This window comes from Saccostrea echinata, unplaced genomic scaffold (assembly GCF_033153115.1).
Source record: "Saccostrea echinata isolate AGI-Se365-2 ecotype Australia unplaced genomic scaffold, CSIRO_AGI_Sech_v1 ptg000052l, whole genome shotgun sequence".
In the NCBI taxonomy this organism is placed as follows: domain Eukaryota; kingdom Metazoa; phylum Mollusca; class Bivalvia; order Ostreida; family Ostreidae; genus Saccostrea; species Saccostrea echinata.
In genome coordinates, this window is record NW_026889801.1 from 14,232,564 (window position 1) to 14,255,281 (window position 22,718).

General features: G+C 30.8%; 2 long non-coding RNA genes across 2 annotated transcripts; one reads left to right on the top strand and one right to left on the bottom strand.

The window, feature by feature from the left end:
* Positions 1–211: 211 nt before the first annotated feature.
* Positions 212–2,472, bottom strand: LOC133204023 (uncharacterized). Its single transcript, XR_009723516.1, has 4 exons — positions 2,307–2,472; positions 1,814–1,915; positions 1,435–1,524; positions 212–1,071 (listed from the first exon to the last, which is right to left on the bottom strand). It is a non-coding gene; the product is annotated as an uncharacterized LOC133204023 (long non-coding RNA).
* An 8,158-nt stretch (positions 2,473–10,630) lies between these two features.
* LOC133204134 (uncharacterized) lies at positions 10,631–11,171 on the top strand. Its single transcript, XR_009723552.1, has 2 exons — positions 10,631–10,716; positions 11,034–11,171. It is a non-coding gene; the product is annotated as an uncharacterized LOC133204134 (long non-coding RNA).
* The last annotated feature ends 11,547 nt before the right edge of the window (positions 11,172–22,718 follow it).

Genomic DNA, 22,718 nt, shown 5'->3' on the forward strand with positions numbered 1-22,718 from the left:
TAAGGGGTTAAGGAAAATGTTCACATATTGTTGTACAAATAAATTGCATTCAACAGTTTAGATTGCTAGGTTTGAAGAACAAACATAAGTCTTCCTCAGCATTGCATATTCCAAGAGGAATCAGAAATCAATTCTGTATTGATATCGTAGATGTCAATCCAAAGATACCCATAAAAAGATACAAGATGTTCAAAAGAAAATAAAGACAAGGTTCAGGTATACAGAAAGTTTAATGATATTGTACATTTCATATATAAGTAATAATAAAATCGTTTATGTCAAATTCAAAAAAAGTATTATTTTTCTTCTATCAAATTTCCCTAGGCAGTGATATACATTTATAGGGTTAGATGTTTGAATATTTAATTTTTATCAGTTGTTTCTCATTGTATGATCACATCACTGTATAAATCATTTACTTATATCAGTATGACATATATTTTTGGGAATTTCATCTACATGTATGACAGTGCTACACATTTCATGTTATTCATCACCTTTATGAACTATACACTTGTTTATGCTATTCAGCACATTGTGGATACCATAAGATTACATAAACAAACATGTATTATGCTAATGGAGTTCATTAGATAAGTGAAAAGTCTGTTTCTCCTGAAATTAGTGAAGTCAATGAAAGTCAATCACTCATCTTTAAACCTAACATACGTGTAACATGCATAAGGTCAACACATGCACATAGTCAATCACTGACACACCAAACATTGATGCTACATCTTTATTCCCATATTGTGCCTTAGCCTAATCAGTGTTGATATACAATTAATGACTATTTACACAAAAATACCTAAAGTGACCGAGACAATTCTTTTGTCATTTGTATTGCCCCTTTCTTTCTACATACAGTTGCATTGTTTTGATGTCAAAAAATCTAATAAATTTTCAATAATGTTTTATGTTGGTATAAATAATACACACATCACTGGTATATAAATTTTTTTTTACTGTTTTCTTCGTGGCAAGTGGGCCTTGTTTTTCTCCTGCTGCTATGTTGAGTTGTAGACGATTACTTAGTCTGTTCTGTAGGTTCTCTCTGTTTTTGTTGTAGTTCTAAAACATGGTAAAATTAATCTAAAGATTCCTTAAAATGAAAAATAAAATTCTAAAGATCTATGCGTATAACACAAATAAATTAAAGTAAAATATAACAATATCTAAAATGTGCTTTCTGATTAAATTAGAAAGAGATTTTAGAAGTATTGATATACTTCAAATATTACTTCAAGTATTGATTTACTTGGTATTTAACTGCATAAAAAACATTGATGTCAAGAATAAGTGGCTTAAGAGATTTTGACACATTGTGGAAACAGTTACTTTTCTTTTGCAAGTCCCTTTCTCCATGATCATTTGTACATTACATAACTAACTGGAAAACTAGGGTGTGGTGATGTTCCTTTTGTATATACATACATGTAGCCTGTTGACAATTCATTTGGACAGTCTGTTATGACACACGGGTGAAGATTCTTTTCTGTTTCCTTGTGTGCTCCATCATTGATCCTGAACATGCAATATTTTATTATAAATGATGCATTTGACTTGGAATTTTTTAAATGCTTTTAAAATTTTGATCTCATAAACAAATTTGTTGTTAACTATCCTCAGCAATTTCACCAAGACTAAATATCAATCGATAAGGTATAGTACAGAAATGACTATTCATCTGTGATTTTACTATGTCGAGTTTTCATGGTATAATGATATCTTCACTTGAATAAAAACATACTGGCTTTGTAACTAAGTTTCTTCATAACAGATACTTTTCTCAACATAATATCAGTAAACTTACCACTCGTCTCGATAATTCCAAGAAGCCTTTCTTGATGACTGTGACCCATCTGGGGGAACTGGGTCTTGCTGTATACAGTCAGTATTTCATGGCCCATAAATGCTACAATTAATTTAGATTCCTAAAGCTATATACAATCACAAAATGTTTCAAAGATAAAGCATTGTAAAATTACCCACAAAAATGTTTGCAGCTTTCTCATTTAATATCGAGAATTATATTCAGTTCACCGAGATTTATAGCTTTGAACGGTTGAGTCATCGTTTGAGCACGTTTGTAAATCACTATTGTACGTCATATAACATAATCTAAGCATTGCTCTCTTAAATTGCCAGTTATATTATCACTAACTTTGACATTAATATACCCGAATATCTTATTTTTTAACAGACAGTTGTGTTTCGGTCTTCCATGACATGCCTTTATCAGCTGTTTATGCAACGTAAACACATGCTTTTCCGTGTTTTGGACTTAGAAAATAAATAAATCTCACCTTGTGTATTCTTTCCGGGTACCTCGTATCATTATTACATCTATCCCATGCATACGACCTTACAATTTTTCGTTGCACAGCGGATATGTTGCATTAAACGATGTCATCTCGCACCTCCGACATCTGTGTGTTGTCGGAGGTAATGGCGGACAAAGTTTCCGCGATTCTGATTGGCTGTGCGGAGATGGCAACTGCGTCACCCGTGACGACGTGGAAGCGTGAATTCTCGTACCTAGACATAATTTTTGCGCCTCATTCCACGTATAACCATTACAACAAGTAATACGACAAGAAATGGCGAGGAATAATGAGTTTAACACACAAGGAAATACTCAATTTTTATTTCAATCTTTTTAATGTCATTTTCCTTATTTTTTTTTTGCTACTGAATGCTTCTGATATTACTCACACTACTGGACAAAAAATGTGCTGAGAATCCCAAATTTTACTGATAATGTTTGATAATTACTGATACGGTGCTGTTCTTGCTGATAAATACTGATATTTACTGTTATTATTACTGTCGTTACTGATAATTTTAGTTGTTTCTGATAAATACTGATAATTACTGTCGTCTTTACTGTGGAGTCTGATAAATACTGATAAATACTGTTGATGTGCTGTCGATGCTGAGATTTACTGATAATTACTGTGGTCTTTGTTCCTAAGCTGGGAAGGGCTAAAGAAGAACTGAGGGCTGTAAAAACTTCAATTATTTCTTTCTTTTAATTATAAATTATCATTACGACATTTTCATATTTCTTTAAATGTTCTGCTTGTGACAAAAATTACGCTGTTCTCATTTACTACAATACGGTTGTGAAAATGTTGACAATATATAAATGAAACCTTCCGCGTATATTAAGCAAATCTTTTCTACCAATCTATGAATCTATGATTGATTGATTGTATATTGTTTTACGTCCCATTCGAGAATTTTTCACTCCTATAGAGACGTCACCATATACCGGTGAAGGGCTTCAAATTTTGACCTTTACTCGGCACTCAGGGCCATTGAGCAGTGAGGGATCTTTATCGTGCCAACGCCTACCGTGACACGGGGCCTCGGTTTTTAAGGTCTCATCCGAAGGACCCTCAACTTTCACTTCAAAGTGCCGAGCGCATGGCGAAGGAACAGTTGCTACCTATTTTTTATCGACTTAGGTCTGTCGCGGCCGAGATTCGAACTCACGACCTCCCGATCACAAAGCGAGCGCTCTACCGACTGAGCAACCGTGAACGGTATATGAATCTATGAAAATAGTATAATTTATCTGTAAGCAAGATAAATGAAATTTTATTAATGTACTGTACATAAAGAGAAAATAAGTCTATCTTTTAAAAAGATTCATCGCCGCCCTCTCCCGACTCCAAGATATTTGGGCAGGGAGGTCGGTGATGTTTTTTTTTTTTTAATAATAAGAAATAGTTCTTAATGGGTGGAAAAAAATTCGGGATAAAAAAAATTTCCTGCAGGTTAGAAAAGTTTGATTCGCACGGTTTCACTCCGTCAACTGATCAAGAGAGGACGACATTTTCTTTTTAAAGATGACCTTTCATATAGCTATTTTTGTTTTTTCTTTCTCAAAGACATTTATTTTTTTCCATTTTTAAATGTTCGGTTTTCTGGTCTCTGTCAAGATATTTGAAAATTTGCTCGAAAATTAGAAATTTTATGCATTTTTAAATTTAATAAAGAGATGAAAACAGAGGTGAATATGTTCAATCTGGAGGCACAGATTATTTATTTATTTATTTATTTATTTATTTATTTATTTATTTATTTATTTATTCATTCATTCATTCATTCATTTATTTGAACGTGATATAGGCATTTTAGATTCTTCCAGAATATCTCTTCTACATCTACATGTACACGATACATACATGTGCAACCGGCAGATTGGGGGCTGATTAAAAATTAGTGCATGGTCAGAGCGAAGGTACACATGTGTTTATGTTATTTTGATGTTGGTCTCTTAAAATTTCATGACACGAAACCTTTTTATTCAGTAAGTTTTAAAATCTCATTAATTTAATTTTATGGAATGTGAAATAGGAAATGACACCTAATATAATATGTTTACGTAGTAAAGCACATGTATATGATCAAATTGATCGATTTTAATCTTGTGTGGTCAAAAATTGCATGGAATAAATTGATCTTCATTGATCAAAAATCGAAGATCAGTCTCTGATTTGGCTGTATTGTGTACAAGTCTTCCGCCCCGGGGTAGAACGGAGTACAACTTGTATATTCCATGTAAATTGTAGTGGTCAGCGTAACAATGGGCACTAATTACATATTGTTCCTCGTCTGCGGCCACCGGTGTATATATTAAACAAACTACCTACACTGTACATGTACTTTCTTCTTTGAGCAGGAAAATCTTTACGGTCGCACGGAAAAAAAATTATCCTGTAATATTCAATAATTATTTTAATTCACATAAATCTATCTTTGCTCAGTATTTAATTTTATTTGTTAGTTTTATGCACATTTCTTGACATGCTTGAGATAAATTTAAAAGAAAATTCCGGGGAGGGGGCTACATGTATTTTCGATTCTGAATCTCGGTTAACAATGGTTTGGGGCCCGTGAAACGGAGACGAGAAATTGATACGGAACATTTGACTTCATCTTATCATCTTATAATAACATTATGCAAAATGTAAATATAAATTAAAAAAAAAATAGATGGTTTAGTGAAAGCAATTATTGAAATTATATTTATTTAGCATTAACTGTTCACAATTCAGAAACAGGGAATTAAACTCCACATCGCTCAAAATCTTTTATGAATTTTGAATGACAGTAACATGATGTTGTTTAATTATCGCACTCATGAATAAATGTTATAGTTCTGAAATTGGCATCGTTCATTGATTCTCTAAAATAATTTTATTCATGTATATAATAAAAATGTAATAAGTAATTATAACATTTATGACTTATGAAACATAAAACTAAAGAATCAACCTTGCGCGTATCAATTTTAAGTTAACAGTATTTCACCCCCCACCCCCCACCCCACCCCTTTTGTGCTACAATAAAGCATAATCAAGTCGGTAAGCGCCCAGCCTGTACTGTTCGTTTATACAAAGGTCTCCGACAAGGAGAAAATGGAATATAAAAAAAAAAAAAAACATTATAATCTCTGTACAAAACTATTTCTAATTTTACAAAATTTATGTCGCACGATACACAGAATGTACTAATAATTGACCCGATTCTCAAAACGAAAGTAGAACTTTTACACGTGGTTGACATGTGTGTTCCAGAAAAGCAATTTAGCTAGACGGCATTAATGGACGACAGTAACTACAAGTTTTGTTTTATTCTATTTATTTTTAATTTTTTTTTTAACTGATTGACCGTGTATAACATAAGCAGTTATTTATTGATCTCATTGATACTGGCGTATGTCCATAGACCTAACGCAGATTTATGTACAGTAACTATATCAACACATAATTAAAGAAAGACGTGTATTTCATTGGTTGAAAATCACACTGCATAAAATTTATAGTGTACTGATGGCTTAACAATTAAAATTAAAAAAACGAAAGATAGAAAGCCTAGATACCACATAATGATATCAAATTCGCATCGAGGACATAATCAAAGAACTAGAGCGCACTGGCTATATGTATATAAAAGAGATTATTCTACAAATTAAAGATGTTTTACTTTTATTATTTAAACCTGTCACATTCCTCAATAAAAGGACATAGTGTACACAACATAAAATCAGAATAGATTTTTTTGTGTCTATATTCAATACTGGCTAAAGGGTCTTCTTAAAATGAGAGTTATATGTAAATAGAAGGGGGGGGGGGGGGTCTTAACTTATAGAGCTAATACATGTTCAGTTCTCCATACGAAAAAATAAATTGACAATAACAGCCTTTGACTATATTAAAGATGCCCTCTAAAAGCTTTTGATGACAAAACAAATACACGTGGAAAAAATATGAGATGGGATTTTTTTTTTTTTAACCTTTGAAAATAAAAACTTGTTTTAAAAAGTACTTGGGGAGAAAAACCACTGCAATAACAACACAATTATTATTTTCCGCAGATATTGAAAACTTTTTGAAAGGAGAAATATAAAGGTAAAGAAAAAACACAAACATTTATGATCTTATTTTAACATTATGATGTAAAAATGATTATGATAAAATTAATACATGAAATATGAAAACAAATAAATTGTGACTTTTTTTTCTAGAATATTTTTTTTTATTAGAATACTGTAATGGATTTGTTGATAAAATACTTTCTTTAAAACAAATAATCATTTCTTAGGCTATTTTAGTCCCTTCCCAGATTAAAAACAAAGACCACAGTAATTATCAGTAAATCTCAGCATCGACAGCACATCAACAGTATTTATCAGTATTTATCAGACTCCACAGTAAAGACGACAGTAATTATCAGTATTTATCAGAAACAACTAAAATTATCAGCAACGACAGTAATAATAACAGTAAATATCAGTATTTTTTAGCAAGAACAGCACCGTATCAGTAATTATCAAACATTATCAGTAAAATTTGGGATTCTCAGCACTTTTTTCGTCCAGCAGTGTCAGACTGTTAATTGAGTTTATCACATATACAAACCTTGGTACTTCGTCTGCAAAGTGATTAAAGCATTTTCTCGAGATCCGCCTCAAAAGTATTTCGTCCGAAGGTATGGGGATCGTTCCTCTGGATGAGACCAAGGTTCCATGCCGCAATAAACGCTGGCACAAAAAGATCCCTCACTGCTCAAAGACCATAAGTGCAGAGTACAGGTCAAAATTTGGAGTTGTCCGCCTGCATTTAACGGCGTCTAAATATGAGTAAAAAATTCTTGAAAGGACGTTAAACAAATTAACAAACAAACAAAAAGCTTGCGGATATGTTAAGGCTACACTCTGATATTCCACTTGTCAATACAGTATGACGTAATAGTAGGCTGAAATTTAAAGATTTCATAATATCCATATTTATTGATTTATATCAGATGGAAGAGATGAATGAAACCTTATCATATTTTACTGGTATAAATAGCAAAGTATTTGTCACTGAGGTTAAATTCCTGACCTCTGAGGTCATAATGATCTAATATTGGCCGAGTGAAAAGAAAACTTAGGGAGATTTCATGAGAATAAATGTATAAAATGAGAGTTAAAAGAGCATTTAGCTTAAATTTTGTGCAAGATTCAAAAGAAATTAAAGGTACACTGATTTCTTTTTATCATTTTTTTTCTTATATATGGACAGACAGTGATTCAAAATTCCGATCAGCCCTTCCTCTGTTGTTTTAACAACAAATATGCAAAAGTTCAACACTAAGCCGCAAACTTTGAAACATAATTTTTAATTGTATTGAAAGCTTGTATTCTTTATTGCTAGAGAATGCTGCTACAATCATGTGGTTAACATGGCTTTCTTAGAAATTCTCCGATCCTGTTTAAAATGTAAACATGTTGGTATATTTTTTTTTTTTTTTTTTTTTGCGAAAATGTGGAATCATTATTTTTTTGACAAAAAATTCGATGCTAGCGCACATTTCATGGCCCAGTGATATTTTTACATATTTTTTTCTGAACACAGCAATAAATTATCTCCAAGGTAGCGTTGAACTTTTCACTTTTGTTATTAAGACATATTTTCTATTTATAGACGTTACAAGATGATGTAGTAGTCGTAACGTTCTTCTAGCTTAAGACTAATTGACGTCTATACAATGGAAAATTATAGTAAATGTTTCGTCTATGGTGTATCCCATTTCTCAGTTTTAGATTTTTATTTAAAAAAAAGTTTCAATAGTGATCTTTCATATCCACGGTTGTGACGTCACAATGGTTTTTGAGTGAATATGATCGTCAATTAACGTCAAATGATACTATATACATATTATAAATTCATTTACAAAACATCGTTAAACGTAAAATTCGTAGCTATGTGTAAAACGTGATACTTTAAAAATATACTTTGAAATACTTTAAAGTATACTTTAAAGAAGAAATAGATGCTGAACACATTCTTTTCTAGTCCTTGAAATGAAACATTGTTCTATTCCAGCGAAAAAAATGTCAAGACCCGGGATCATAGGGCTCATGACGGGTGTGACCGGTAAACAGAGGATACTTACTTTACCTAGGCACCTGATCAAACCTCTGAAAGTTCCAGCTGATTTATGCCATATTTAAATAACTGTATTGTTTATATACATTTTTTTTTTAATTTTCGCCTTCTTTCAAAATCTTCAAAGAGATTATTGGCTTAAAAAATTAAATCTTAACCAAATTTTTTGGCATAGAATAGTTCAATTTTGTTCTAAGTGTGCCTTGGGCTCATTAGGGACACAGAAGGGGATCAAGTTTACATGGGTGTCCATGCAAATCTATCTTAAATTGTTTTCTCAAGAACTACTAAACACTATAATAAGCATTCAGAATGTGTATGGATTCTCTGGTTATGGAGATTCAAGAGTTTCAAATCACGGTTTCTGGAATGGGGGGGGGGGGGGGTTCAAGGCTGAAAATGGAATTATACAGGACAATACTCAATAAAATCTTTTTTTGAAATTTTATTGTTGTAAGGATGCAAATATCTATATATATAAAGGTATGTGATTCGTGAATTAGTTCATATCAAGGACATTTGAGCTAAACAAATGTGCAGATGTGAGGATTTTTTTCTCTAAATATCCTTCCGCCACAAGAACTACTTCACCATAAATCTGGTTTCAAATTCTTCATGACTTTGTGAGCAGTTTTTAGATTCTATGCTAAATTGAGATGCAAACAAAGCTATTTTCAAGGTACAGCTAATGTTTTAACAAAAATAAAAGTTTCCTTCAATTTCTATGAAAAGCAAATACACATTGACAGAAACATTTTGTTAAATTTCTACATCAAAATATTTTCGGCCTTTAAAACAGAATAACCAATTTTAGTACTGTATAAGTAAGTTTTTTACGGGTTATTTTTCCCTTTCCAGGTTTAATTCTATACATGAACTCAGTATACTCTAAATATAAGTGGTACCACTTACTTAGAAATATAAAATTCTTTGAAAGAGGAATATAAATGATAAGATGTTTTGATTTACCTACATAACATACTGTAAGAATGAAAACCAAATAATGTCTCAGAGATAGAATTAGAAATTATTTTAGAGCCTGAAATGTCTAGTATTTGTTCTTTTCATCAATGGGAGATATATGATTTAGGTGCAATCTGACTCAAACAAATTTATTTACAATCCTTTATTTGTAGTGGATGTTAATGTTTTGAGTTTTAATTTTTCTATTTTTAAGAAAAATAAACAGCTGCAAAAACTATAAATACAAAGCTTAGATTGCATAGGGGAAAGTATATAAATCTATAGACGTAATATACTTATTATAATTATACTTATTTGTATTGCTATCCATGTTAAATAAGGAAAAATACCAGCATTATAATGTTGAACAAAATGCTGCAAGATTTATTACTTTTCACTTTTGTGTATTTCTCATTCGTAGGTTCTGAATGTTCTGGGTAAGTCTTTTTTAAAATACTTATATATATATATATAATTTCTAATTATTAACGGCATCATTTGGAATTGTTTGGAGGTTATTAAATGTTTTTATTTAGATACCGAATTCATATCACGAGTGGGAAAATATGGATTGATATTTAATTTGATGCAACAAATCTAGTGTCGGGTTATTTTTCTCAAAAACCTTTTTTTCTTCTAGGTTATTTCTCTCCAGTACCATTTCATATTTGGTAATTTCACGACAGGTCATTTCATTCTCTTACCTAGGTCATTTTACTCCTTATGTGCCTTATCTCCTGGACTAATATTTTTTCAATTAAAATTCATAACACTGATGAAAACTGAACGTGAGAGAGGCTGCTGCCACAATTACTGGTAAAAAAGATATTAAAACAAAGAAATCTAAAAAAGCTAAAACTTCAGTATTGTTGCCGAAACTTGCAATATAGATAATTTCCTCGTCCACATGAACCATATGCTGAAAGGAATACAGTAAAACTCGTTTAGTACGAACACGGATATTGATAATTCACGGATATAGCGAAGTTTTTTTGGATCCCCAGCTATAAAAATTTTACGAATTCCTTATACGGATATAACGAATTACGGATATAGCGAAGTAATTTCACAGGTCCCAGTGACTTCGTTATAACCGAGTTTTACTGTATTTCTAATCAACAATAAATTAATTTGATAAAAGTAATCATTTTAATCGGCTAAGAATATATCATAGATTGTAGAAAGCGCATTTTCTGGTGGTTTTATCCAGTAAATTGACAAAAAAAAATCAATTGTCTTTGTAGAATTTACAGCTTCAGACCGTGCTGTGTTGGAGAAAAATGGGACGAGAGTCTTCAAAAATGTAGTAGTAAATATGAATTTATATTACTCATATCTTTATTGTTACAAAGCGAAAATTATAAAATAATGTAAAGCTTTTTTTTCTTTCGTTTTTTTTTTTTCACCTTCTTTATGGCTTTTTCGATTTTTTAAATTTTTTTTTTTTAAATTTAGTTTATTTACATTTTCATTATTATTATTTTTTTTTTATTGTTGTTTTTAAATCGAAACATTTTCATGGTATGTAGCAATCAATTTGTTATCAGGTGAATAATAAAGTAAAAAACGAAATTCTTCCCGCTGTCTTCGTACATAATAACTAATTCTGTTTTTGTTTTAATCTAGAGTGCCCTGCTGGACATTATGGCGTTAACTGTAGTCTAACATGTGACATCCCATACTACGGATATCGCTGCTCGAGTGGGAAATGTGCATGCAATCGAATATCTTGTCAAATATCAACAGCATGCCACACAATGACAGGTGAGGGTATATATGGCAAAAAAGGTTAAATTTACACCAGGACATAATTCCTAGATTTTCCAAAGTGCTCTTAATTTCAAAATATAATACATGGCTTGACTTCATAAAGATGATATAATCAATTTAGTTTCTCTTCCTTGTGATTGTTGAGAATTAAATAAAGTTTATTCATAATTCTTTTTATAATCAATCTAATATCAGATGCATCTTGTGTATAAAAATCTTAGATTGACAAGCTTGTGCTCAATGTTTTCTGAATTGAAAAGTAACTTGAATTTGATAAAATTTAATCAGAATTAAGAACAGTCTGTGAAACGTCCCTCTTTGGCACGTTTTTGTGATCCCATGTATGTTTTAAATCAAATTTAGTGCTACATATAAAACAAGCATCATTTCAACTTCCTAACTGCAGGTATCACTATTTGAACTGTGCTTTGATTTTATATCAAATAAGGGGCCATATTCTACCGTTACCATACTTTGTCCTTTCTTTTGAATAGTCTAATTTTTTAAAAGTTCTTGATCACTTTAAAATTGGTAAGTCTTCTAGGCATGAGGTTTTCTTTTATTAACAAGAAACGTTTGAGCTTATTATCAAAGACATAATATTCGAGTAATACAAAATGAAACTTAAACTAAATGAAACTTAATGAAACTTAAAACAGATTACACAAAGTGCTTGTGTAATAACATAGATTTTGATGGTCCTTGATGATATGATGTCCTATCATACCTTTAAATGCAGAATACCGTTATTATTATAAGTTATAATAAAATGATTACCATGAAAATAGGGATTTCAAATACCTGTTCTCAAGCAGAACAAGACATAGTGGAAATCACCAGATTCATTGTATGATTTACAAATTGCATATGTCTTAGTTTGAAAGGCTCATTTCCTCTGTATTTTAAAAGAACTTGATTATAATTCTTCGTCTGGAAATCCAAATTTTAATCGCAGCTCACTTTTTTAAGATTATTTTTTTTAAAATCAAATTTCGGAATTTAAAACTTTTAACATTCCAGTCTACCAAGGTGAGTTTGATCTACGCTAACAGATTCTTAAACTTCATAAAATCCTTACAAACAGAGAAACATTGCATAGTCAAACAGCTGCTCTACTAAACCCCTATCATTACTCCTTTCAAAAATATTAATTGCTGTTTAGGAGATACCTCACAGGTACTGTGCTATATCATGTCATAGAGGTGGTGTAAATCAGAGGTGGATTCTCAGAAACTCCAGAGAACTTTTAGAAAATTGAAAATCACCAATGTTTTCAAAAGTCAGTAACATCAAAATGTATGACTTTCCTATACATTTTACTGCCATTCCTTACGTTAAATTAAAAAAAGGTTTTGCAGGTGTGTTAAAGAAACATTCAAATATTCTGACTTGACTAAATCAGTGATACAATATGACCTCCTATGCATAGTAGGCGAGAGGACGTCAGTTCTAGAACACAGGTTTTTTTCATGTAATTAAACTCCTGAAAAAGAAAAAGAAACATGCAAATATTAATAAAAATAAAATGTTTGTTATGCTTTATCCGTCACTTGGATTAAAAACTGCGACCGAGGACGTCATAACTGTTACACAAATAACTTTAGAATTGTTCATGTAGTGTACTAAGAGTTTGGTTAAGACGGCATGAATAAAGTTACGTAAAATTGGGGTTTAGAAGCAAATACCAAGAATAATGTACGTGATTCATATAGATTTAAACTCTGTTAAACAGGTATGATGATTTATTTTCATCGATTATATCGTCTATTTAAGACAGTCGGCTTTTTAAGTATCACGATCGTCCCTCTGTCGTTCGTGTCAAAATTATGCAAAAGAACAAAGCTAAGCCGGGTACTTCAAAACATATTATTATTTTATAGATCGAAAGCTTCCGTTTTGTTATACATGTACTTGGAAAGTGCAGCTAGAATCGTGAGGTATACATGGTTTGAAGAAATATCTCAGTTTATAGGTACAGAGTGCAAAACATCAAGCACGGTTTCTTGCAAATATGCAGAATAATTATTTACCCGAACGGACAGTAGGATTCTAGCATCTCCTTTTAGGCATAAAAGATGTTTTTTCAGCTATATTATTTACACAAAGAAATTATTTTAATCCGGGATGGTGTTCTGTTTACCTTTTTATTAAGGTATATTTTTTTATTGATAGCGACTAAGAAGTCGAGTGATGAAGTCGTGGTGGTACACTTCTAGACCTCAGTCACTCTGTTGTCTTTATACAAAAGTTAATAATAATTTACGTTTTATTGGCGGCTTTGATAATTTATCACACTTAAATTTCTTTAGAAAATTTTTCCGAGAAATGATTTGAATGATTCCTTAACATACCTGCGTTATTGATATCATAGTCAAGTGCTTCTTCAATAAAAATCGAATTTGGAAAATTTCAAATCTTGTGATTGGTCAATTGGAAATTACTTTGATAAAGATGATTTTGATTTATACACTAAAGTTGATATTAAAAAGATGTCTGAGTTTCTCATTGACAACCAGGTCTTCAAAAAAAATAAATAAATTGAAATTCCGAGGTGCACTAATTGTGCTATTTTATTAGCTGACCTGTTTTTGATATTCCAATGTAGCAGAATTTATTCAGAAACTTCTGTATGAGAAGAAGAGAACACTTGCTGTTGTTTTCAACTTAACATTTAGATATATTGACGATGTGACGATGTATACTCAATAAACAGTGGGTAGTTTCATTGATATATCGATTCGATATATCTCAGTGAAATTAAAGACACAATAAAGTCTGCAACATTTATTTCTTATTTAGATGTTTTACTGACAATAGACGATGAGGGCCAATTAACAGCTAATCTGTATGTCAAACGAGATGACTTAACTTTTCCACCGTCAACTTTCCTTATTTATTTAGTAATATCCCGCTATTACCTGCATATGGTGTTTTTATTTCCCAACTAACTAAATACTCAAAAGCATGCTCCGAGTACAATCAATTTTTAAACCAAGACAGAATACTTAAGTTTAATTTATTAAAGCTGCCTAAATACCTTTTTCTTTGTTTTCAGAAACAAAGAGAAGGTTTATAACAAGAAAAACAGACGCTATGGAAAGGGGAAGATCAACAAAGAATTTGAAACTATCAACAAAATCCATACAACGAAAGGGAAATAGACTGCCACCATCAACTTTGTTTACTGAAGCTTCAACAACTTTACCAAGAAATACAACCGACTTCGTTAAAGAAAATAATCTTTCATTCCCATATATATTGGGTTCGATTATTCTAGTTCCACTTTTGTTTGTCATTGTGATATGTTCATATAAGCATGCCACACTATGTTGTGAAGATATGTTTTCTATGAAAAATAAGCGATCACAAAAAGACGAAATTCATTTTGATCATGATTATGAGCAAACAGACAGAATATATGTAAATACTGGATATTGTCACCGTTACGACATTATTCAAGAGAATGACCATCAATCTCAGTCTTCCATAGAAAGTGAAGCATCATATGAATCGTTAAGCTCATTGTTCTTCATAGAAATTCAAGACAAAAACTATGATGATGTTGCAAATGTAATTTAACCGCATTACTTTGAAACATCTTATTAGTACATGTATGATTCACCGGTATATGGTGAAAGATTCTCGAATGGGACGTACCACAACGTGTAATCAATCAATATCAATCAATCTCTCAATTGATCAATCAAACATGAACTTGTATTTGACACCTTGTAAGTTGATAACATTTTGAATTTGCCATTTTAGTAGGTACCTGTATGCTGCTTAAAATTACATTTCTTTCCTAGGAACGATACGTCCCTATCAAGATATTTTAGTTACTCGATAACTTTATTTACTTTAGTGCACATCTTAGTGATTTCGTTGACTATTATTTGCTGATTTCTTGATTTACTGTGATATCATGATTCTTTAATTGATATTTCGAGTAACTATAAAATTTTACCTCAATGTTTTCTGAGATAAATGAATTTAAGTAAATAAAAGTGTAATTAACTTATTTTTGTTCTGTTTCTTGTTAAAAAATAAGTTAATATTAATCTATAGATTAATCTTTAATTCAAACTTGGTTCATATTCAGATATTGATTTTGAAGGGTAAATAGATAGGGTACATAGTTGCTTATGTTAAATGAAGTTTACGAAAAACATTTCTAAAAACTTTCTCCCCTAAGGCAAGAGGTATGAATTCTTTAAATTTGATTGTTTTATTGATTTCTTTGGCGAGTATTTATAAGCATATATATATGCTCCATTTTTGGGGGACATTATGTAAAATCGCTGTTTTCAGGAAGTTCTCATGAAATGCAGACGACGTTTATCCCTAATTAAAACTATAGTTCCAAGGGTCAAACTCCTTTTCAAAAATGTATGCAAAAATGAAATTTATTGAAAAAGATGAAGATTTTTAATCTGTGATGAATCTTATAAATACTGTTAACAATATGAAACGTGAAAAGCTAGAACACAAGAATAATCTTAAAACAACAGATGAGAGATAAGCAAGGTTCATTAGAATGTTAGGACATGTTTTAATCCTTGCTCTTTTTACAGTCATTTCATGCTTACGGTTTGTTGTGATATTTTCAGCTTTTAATGTCAAAAAGGTGTGCGATCATGTCAGGTATTTCTTCCTGAATTTATCTGTGTAATTGAAAACCCGGAAAGGATATTTTTGGCTTAGTTAAAGAGTACAAAGTATCGTAGTTTTAGGCGAATACTCAAGGAACTTAATGATTTCGCTTGCGTGATAAGGAAAAAGATTGTCTTCGTCAGAAAAAACAGTGACATTATAGTTCAAACAATTGATAAACAAACATTCAAAGTATGAAAAAAAAATTAATAGCTCTTTTAATTATTTTACGTTCACAAAAATGGAGTGTCAACGCTTTTTGTGATGGGTAAGTAAATTTCAATGATGTCAAAAATCTATTAAAATTTTAACGCTTAACTTAATGGCTTTACCTTACTAACTTACATAAGATGCATTAAGACTAAACAAAATATCTATCTGTTATTTTATCCAAACTTTTGTTGAAAAAAAAAAACATGCGGAAAAAATGTCTTAAATTTGATGAAAAAAACCTTTCCTCTCTTAATTTGGTTATTGGTTATGAATGAAAACAGAAGCAATCAGTAACCAATCAAATAAGTTACTTTATTTTATTGAACTCTACAACACTTGTCACAAGTCTATCTTATATAGACAATAATACAAACCCTATGAATTTGGATGTGATAAAACATCGTTGCTTTCAACCTTTCACAAATATTAAAATTTATATCATTTTCAATTCATAAGGCTTTACCAACCATGCTGTACAGGTGAAATGTTGGTTGCAAAAAACACATGTATTGGTTAGTGCCACGTATTATTTCTTATGCATGTAAAACTTAAACTATTAAAAAAAACATACCAGGTTTTCTTCATCTCACAACAAAAAAAAATTTACAAATTCCAAATATATGAAATTCATTTCCATACACTATTTTACAAGCATGTCCGCCTGGATTTCATGGTGCAAACTGCACAGGACAGTGCTCTTATCCATACTATGGTAGAAAATGTCTAGATGGTGAATGTCATTGCCCGAAGGAGTTATGTAACATAGCGACATGATGTGTGCAAATAACTACTGATGGTAATATATAGCGTAATTAATCTTTCTCCGCTCACCGAACATATTTCTGTTATCAAAATGAATTGATCGAATTTAATGAACAAATATCTAATGATAAATAAATATACATGTAATTAATTGTTTAATAATATTTTTTTTTAATAAAGAGAAATTCGTTTACTTTGATTAAATTTCCTCAGCATTCAGTATTTGTGCATAAATGAAACTCACTTGAAGTTTCAGATAATAAATATATCTGTACATGTACAGTAAATTATGACTCCTTTTGTTTTATAGAAATGCATGTAATCACCTCCATTAAACAAATACCAACCAACACAAGAAAAGAAATTCTGGATCAACTTCAAACAACAAAGAAGGATTCTTCTACACAAGACTCTGACCAGCAAAACGTAAATAATGGTGCGTCAAGCTCAAAGCAAATTTTCAAAAATCCCATTCTTTTAGGCATATTTAGCGCAAACTTTTTTTTCTAATTCTTATATTGGCGTATGTCTGCAAAAGAACGACGAAATGCTGTTTATCAAAAGAGAGCAAAACTAATCAATGGAAAGTCTCGGAGGAAAAGGAAGAACCCCATTATGAAGAGCTAGATCCTCTTCAGACAAATACAGATATATCGATCGACTATAATAGATTAAATATGGCAGACCCTTATTCTAAGGGTTCTATTTCATCTGCAGAATCATTAAATTTTAATCAAAGTGGAAAGAGTACGAATTATTCATATGATGATATAGCTAATGTAAAAGGTGTCGCTTAAACTGAAATGAAATTGTGACATTCTCAAACGGTGATGAAATAAATTCAGAAAGACTGAGATAAATTTGTCCGTAAAATTATACATGTATGTTGTTGCAGAAAACTTACGTACATTGTATGCCGGTACATATGTTATCGTAATGTGATGATTGTTTAAAGTTACCGAAAATTATAAAAAAAAAAAATTAAAAAAAAAACTACTGAATAAGGGAACAAGAACATATACATGTACGTAATGTGAAAATGGAAATTTTTAGCTCAATATTTCAATTTCCTTTCCTACAGAACAATTTTACATGATGTGCAAAATACCCACAAGAAGTGTAGTGCATGTAAAAATATGACTTTATTTTTTTTTATTGTTGAAAAGTTGTTTTTTTTTTCCTAAAAATGTATTCTATGAAAAGTTGTTGATGGAATATTTTGTAGAACAGGTTGATTTTAGTACCATGAGGTACCAAAAGGATTACAAAAAAGATTTCTTTTACAGCTTCTGGTACAGGTTTATGTAGCATATTTGTCAAAAACTGAAGTTATTTTATGCATTCCGACTTTCTTACAAAGGTCATCAGATAGCTCGTTCGTTTTTTCTCTCTGGACCTAAAAAAGATATTATATTTTTATCTAATATTTTGTTAATTTTTTTAAGTAAATAATTTCAATGGGTTTTTGAATAATTTGTTAATTTCTTTCATCTTTTTAATCTTATTTTATATACTCGTATTTAAATCATTTACCTTTTATTCATAATGAATTTCTAGATTACAAAAATGTTCACTGTAGCATGTGTGAACCTCCTTCTATTCCTGGATGACCTGATTTCAATTATGGAATTCACGTTAATTCACATTAAAGAATGTTTTCCGGTTTTGTAGCATTTAAATCCTTTTTTTTTCATAAATGTATTTAATTTAGCATTAGACTTGTCTTATGACATCAATTGCTTTCCTTTTTTTCAATTTATGCAGAGAGCAACAAAAGATTTAAATAAATCTTTTGAAATCAGGAAATTATTCTAATATTTACAGACTAAAATTCATTTCTACGCCTAAGTAACATATAAATATGATCGTAATCAACGAAACGTCTAAACTCAGTTGTTTTGATTTTTCCCAGGATTTTTTCATGAATATTCTTTTTATATCAAGAAGCCTTTCATCTTTTTTATGATTATTTTTAATGGTATAAAAATTATTGAACTTTAAGAAAACTATAGAATCAAAAAAGGTTACTTTCCAAATTTTGCATAAAATTTAAGATTTTTTGTTTTGTTCTCATTTTCTTTAACATGCAGACAAAATATACTTATTTATTTTAGCCATATAACAATTATTGTTCTTTGTCATTGAGCACTGTTAATGCTGATAAAAGAGATGGTGAACTTAAAAAAAAATGGGTTTTTTTTTTCAGAATTAAGAGTCCCGTAGTATTTCTAAAAAAATGTTGTTGCATTTAATCAATTAAAGAGTACTTTTGGGAAAAAAAATTAAGCAATATGTGTATGCTGATTTGTTTTTATCATTTATTTCCTATGATGAAGACAGACAGTGTTTTGAAATCCTGATCAGTCTTTCCCCTGTTGTTCTTAACGACAAAGATGCAAAAGTTAAACACCACATACTTTGAAACATAATGTTTGTTTATATCAAAAACTTGTGTTCTATAGTTCTTGTAAAGTGCTGCTAGAATCGTGTGATTAACATGAATTGATAAAATTCCTCAATCGTATGTATAAAATGTTAACATTTTTGTATGGTTTCAAGCTAAACTTTAGAATATTTTTTCTGTGAAAGGATAGTGAGATTCTAGCAGCACATAGGTTACCCAGTGATGTTTTACATAATTATTTTTACCAAAGAGAAATGAATTATCCCCGGGGTAGTGTTGAAATTACGGCAACTTGTCTAGCTGTGGTGCATTGCTAGGTAACTTAGAAAAAAAAATGAAAAAACATAACCAATTTAAGCATAATATTTTATCAGTCAGAATATACAGATATATACCTGATAGACTGAATGCCTTTTATAGCCTGATTTCAGATAAGTGAGTTTATTTCAGTAATCTTAGTTATATTTATCTATTTGGGATAATTTAAGTACATAATGATATATAGATTTTCACCTTTAGTCACAAGCTATCATTCCAGATAATTTAGGTTCATTTGTATTTAGTCTAATAATACGTTTTTTTCTACCTCCTTTCTCATGTTTATCGAATAATCGATTAAACGGTAAGGTCGTGAAAAACTTTAGGAAGTAAAATTGTGGCGATGTTTTAAATTTTGAAATTAAATAAGTTTGATTTCAAGTTTAACTATTGAGGTTTGTAGTTTAAAAGCAAATTAGATGTACCGATTGGAAGTTTGCCGTTGGATTTGGCCTGATGTTTATTAAGTTGTATAAGTATTATGCTCTATTTACAAACTTGTATCGTTTTATTTGTTTGTTGGTCTATTGAAAAAGTTTCGAGCAATACTGTTTGTTCCCTAACAAATAAATACTATAGTTAACTATAGTTTACTATAGTTAACTATAATGATAACTTTGACACTATGAAAATTTTGATTTACTATAGTGATAACTTTGACACTTTGATTTACTATAATGATAACTTTGACAATTTGATTTACTATAGTTAACTATAGTTTACCATAGTAAACTATAGTTAACTATAGTATTTTTTTTGTTAGGGTTATCTTTTCCTTTTTCCTACATGTTATTCTGGCATTTGCAAAGAACATGTTACAAAGAAAACAAAAAAGTCCTAGGTTTTTATAGGTGATATTGTATATATAACTGATTTTCCTATCACATAACTGGGGGAGTGGGTAATTTGTTTATCATGTTACGCAACCTATGGCAACTCATGTGGTCCATTTGGTCAATAACTGCATAAAATATCCAATTACTGAATGGCAAAAGCACAATTTATTGAAAAGGATGAAAAAAGTGAGCAGTCAAACCGCAGCAAAGCTGTAGAAATTTATTCATATGCCTTAGAATTTGTATGCAAATATTCTGGGTTCATCTAAAAGCAAGGAGCAAGTTATATTGGTACAAAAGGCAGTGAGTATAATAAAAAGAAACTTTAGTAATTGATAGTGATCACGGATATATGTTACCATGATTAAAAAACAGGCCAACATATTTTTAACAAACATAGCTTTATCAGGGAGTCAACAGCTGTAGTGTGCATAGATTCCTTTCCATCAAAGCATGACCTAATCACTTCTCCCAGTAATTAATAGTTGAATCCACTTTTTTCAAAACTTATGTACCTTGGCCGCCTTCTTAGGAAAAAAACCCATAAAATCCTCACTGCAGCCTTTGTAATTTTCAGGTTTGTAACTTTCTTATTTGACTGGTAAAAAGCTTTGCATTTTGTGTACTGATTGCCCCAAGATGTGGCTACCCACGCATTGAAAGATAAAAAATTAAACACAAGGGTTTTAACAGAGCACGCCCAAATGTTTGGTAGCATAAAGAGGAGAAATGACCTTTAGATTGACCCCGCAAAGGGACACAACTTTTGCAAAGTGTAGATCGGACTATTAGGACAGTAATTAAACATTTGCAAAAAAGAAATAATTAGGAAATGTTGCGGTTGTTCTAAAACTAGATATAAAAGTGCAGTTGGCAACTGATACATATTCTAATCCAGCTACAATTAATTACAGCTATTCGATTATATACTTAGGGAAACTATAATTTGGTTAAGTGATTGCCTTTTGTGGCATATTTCAAGTAAACTGGTAGTTTTTTAAAAAGTTAGTCAAAATCAATTTGGTTCATCATCTCCTTTGGATCGATTTAATGCTGATATTTAGTTAAACTATTAGACATGTGAAAGGCAACAACAAAGTGATTGGTCAGGAGTCTCAGTAGGATAAGCAGACCACACTTCTTGCTCCGATGTCTCGATCTTCATATTGGTGCTTTTAAAAGCAAATTAAAAATCACTAATTGATAATTCAATCAATTTACTTGCTAATATTTAGTTTTCAATTATCAGGCTACATTAGAATGGCTAGTCTGCTAATGTGTGCGACGAGACAGGGAACAAAGCTTGTTGAATAAGCAGTTAAATAGAACTTATATATGAATCTATCTATGATTAGTTAAAGATTGAAATTGCATTCTTGATCCCGTAACAAGAGAACTGACACCTATACATACCTGCCTAATCAGTACACTGTCAGGTCAAGACCCAACCCCCTCCCCCTACATGACACCTCGGCCCGTGTGTATTCAACGTCGACATACCTGAACTGCCCTCACCTAGTGTCAAGTATATACCTTGAATCCTACTGGGTTTCGATATAATGTATCAACTTATTTTCTAGATAATGTTCATAATCACTTAAAGAATTTATACTAAGAAAATTAGAAAATGTACACTTCAGTTACAGATTAAAATTTGAATAAATGAATGAAATGTAATATAGACGAGGTTGTCCCAAAACTCCATTGATTTAGTTCATTTGTAAACATTCATATATTTTTTTATCGGTTAACAGTCTGAAATGTGATTGATGTGATGAAATTTAAAAACAAAAATTATTAATCGAAGAAAATGGTTAATAATAGAAAAATAGGAACTTTGTCCCGCACGATTTTTTTTTTTTTTTCGTTATTACATGTAAAGGCTCCTAAAAGATACATACATGTCAAATAATTTATATGAAAACGCCGGTTCTGCCTAAATCATCCCCGACCAGTGTAAAATGTGATTCATTCAATTTTTACTTCAGTGTGTGTACTACCGAGTAGAACTTTATAGGGAGATACGTGTAAATCCAGGTAAATATCGGCATCCCTTTGATGTTAAGTGCTCAACGTGATCATTTAAAATCGCGGAATCGAAGTATCAAAAAAGGAGAAGTAGTAGTAGTAGTTTATTTATTATAGTGATATGTGTTTCATGAAATGAACAATCTTCTAAATACATTCGTATCAATACAGTCTTAACATCAGGCCCATTGGACCTATATGTCATCTAGAACAAAATAATAACTGTAATGTACATCACGTTATTTCAAATGATACTACGTACAATGGACAGTGTTGTCATCATAACAAGTGATTTGACATCTTTAAATAAGTTTCACTGGATAAAAATTT